Source organism: Grammomys surdaster, unplaced genomic scaffold (assembly GCF_004785775.1).
Source record: "Grammomys surdaster isolate TR1022 unplaced genomic scaffold, NIH_TR_1.0 126313, whole genome shotgun sequence".
Lineage (NCBI taxonomy): Eukaryota > Metazoa > Chordata > Mammalia > Rodentia > Muridae > Grammomys > Grammomys surdaster.
Window position 1 is genome coordinate 11,303,719 of NW_021621113.1, and position 2,481 is coordinate 11,306,199.

The window sequence follows — 2,481 nt, forward strand, 5'->3', positions numbered from 1 at the left end:
TGTAGTATTACTTACTATGTACTATGTAGTCTGAAGCCCTCGAACTTCTCATCTTCCTGCTGTCATCACCTCCCAAGGGCTGGGATTACAGGCATGCACCACAATTTCCAGGTTTTGAAGTTTGGGCATAAAATCTAAGGCTTTGTACACGCTAGGCAGACACTCTTCCAATTCCTCAACCCCCTCAGTGAGAGCTGATCTGATATTTAACCCCAGTGGTTTGAGTAGCGTGACGCGTATTGGAAGGAGGCAGGGAGTCTCCACATCGTGTCCGAGGCACGGGCGAGATATGATGCTCACACACGGTGTACTGGCCTAGGTCATCCGGGCTGGGTCCATCAGGATTCTAGGTTGCAGAATCTCCCCTTTTCTTTTGTGCACACCGCATCTTTGGGAGGGCAATCACTGTGCAAAGCACATGTTTTAGGGGCAGGAGTGCCCTCACAGCTTGGGATCTTCTGCACAGGCCATCAAAGGAGCCGTTGTCCAGTAGTTCCATGTCCAGCAAGAGGCAAAATTTCAGAGAAACCGTGAGTTCCAGCCACACCACGGGGTTGGGAGAAGACCCAGGATTTACAAAATCCCCCACAGTGCAGTCAGATAACTGATAGATGGAGCCATGCAAAAAAAAAAAAAAAGAGATTTTTAACAAATTAATAGAAGCGACTTCCTGTGGAGAAACTGTCATCCTGGTTAGAAACTGTGCAGCGTCTAATCTTTTTCTTGGAAACTCAGGCAGCTGCTCTGGTTTACACAATCTGCCTATCGGAGGGAAGAAGGGGGAATAAACCACGTTGTCCTTATTCAACAGCAGAGATTCTCCCAAACCATATGCAAAAATAAATCTCAGGCAATGCCGGTAACCCAGGAAACCTGGCAGCTGGACTAAAGCCTGCTGGGCGGCCTGGGGACAAAGATCTTATGTTCAAAGACCCAGGCCCCACCCCAGAGGGACCAAGAATCACAGACAGACCGACAGAAGCCCCCCACTTTTCCCTTCAAGTGGTCCCGGATCCACAGATTTGTCTCACCTTAGCACCCTTCATGCTGAAGGGTTTGTTCCTAACTCGGGGGTGGGGGTGGGGGAAGTGAACACCCCAGAGCCTGGAACACCCTTGACCTAGAGGCAGCTGTTTTGAGGACAAAGGGTCACCAAGAGGGGAGGAAGTCACTGGGAGGACTGGCTGTATTGGGGAGGACCCGGAAGTATGCCCTGGGAAATCCTAAGAGAAGAGTCGATGGGAGGGGTGGGCAGCCGATGGGGGAGGGCAGACCGAGACAGCCGCCCGCCCCCCCCCCCGCCCCCGGGCCAGGGAAAGAGATGCCCTGTGGGACGCAGCTGGGTGGCCAAGGGTTTCAGGAGTTTATCCTGGGAGGGTGTTTTATGGAGGAAATGAACTTAGTGAATTCATTAATTAAGTCCGTATTCATTCAACAATTTTTTTTCTGGCAGGCAGAGAGGGGGCGGGGCTTGTGCTTGGCACTGGGGAGACGGGGCTTGCTAGAGGGAGGCCTTTTCCGGTTCAGAAACCACAGTGTCTGGTCTGTGACCTTTCAATGACTGAATTTCAAGAGGGTGGGGCTGGGGGTGGACCCAGGGGAAGTGTAAGCAACCTCTTTGGGAGTCCCCAGGAGCTTGCTGTCAGCACCCAGCTCTTGAGTTTCACAGTGAGTTCACGATTTCCTTCCTTTCGGCCGGCCGGGGCTGGCTGTGTGACCACCATCCCTGGCAAGTGTATTTTGTGTCTCTGGGACTCGTTCTCTATGTGAAAAAACATTTTTTCCCTCATTAAAAAAAAAAGAAAAAAGAAAAGAAAAGAAAAAAAAAACTCAAAACTTTTCCCTTATCTCTAGTTGTAGGCCAATGGTTGCTCTGTCGTGTCCCTATTTAAATTTCTCAATCTTTACCGCAGTTCTCCTAGATAGTTATTGTTCTCTACCCCATTCTACAGATATGGAACAATGAGGCACGGAGCAGCAATGAGATCTGCCTACTTTCCCACTGGGACTGAAATTCAGCTAGGTTTGGTCCCTTATGCTCATGGTATGGGCAGCCCCAGTGCAAGGAGGGGTTCTCACAGTTATTTATTTATTTATTTATTTAAGCTCAAGGCTCCCAGCCCCCGGAGCTCAGGGATAGATTGTGAGGTGCTCATTCTCGTGCGGGTGCGGGAGGATGAGGAGCAAGGGGGAGCGGGAGGGAAGGCCAAGGATCTACTAGGCGGTGAACCCTGGACCAGGCCAACCGGTTGCCATGGGGACGGCTGGGCGGAGATGTGAGCCAAGCAGGCAGGTTGCCCCGCCAGGGCAGTTCCGGGGAGCTCCCTCCCTTAGTGGGGGGAGTGGCACCTGGGACGGTGCTTTCCTGGCAGCCAAGGCCACAAGAATTCTTGGCTTGCAGACAGGAAAGACCACAAGTCCCCTCCAGACGTCTGCGCTTTTGCGACCTGGCCCGATCCCCCGAGCTTGAAGGCCATCTTC

At 52.0% G+C, this 2,481-nt stretch overlaps 1 long non-coding RNA gene across 1 annotated transcript; it reads right to left on the reverse strand.

The window, feature by feature from the left end:
* Positions 1–184: 184 nt before the first annotated feature.
* On the reverse strand, positions 185–1,132 carry LOC114614117. The gene is made up of 2 exons (XR_003710280.1): positions 1,032–1,132; positions 185–604 (listed from the first exon to the last, which is right to left on the reverse strand). It is a non-coding gene; the product is annotated as an uncharacterized LOC114614117 (long non-coding RNA).
* Between the last annotated feature and the right edge of the window lie 1,349 nt (positions 1,133–2,481).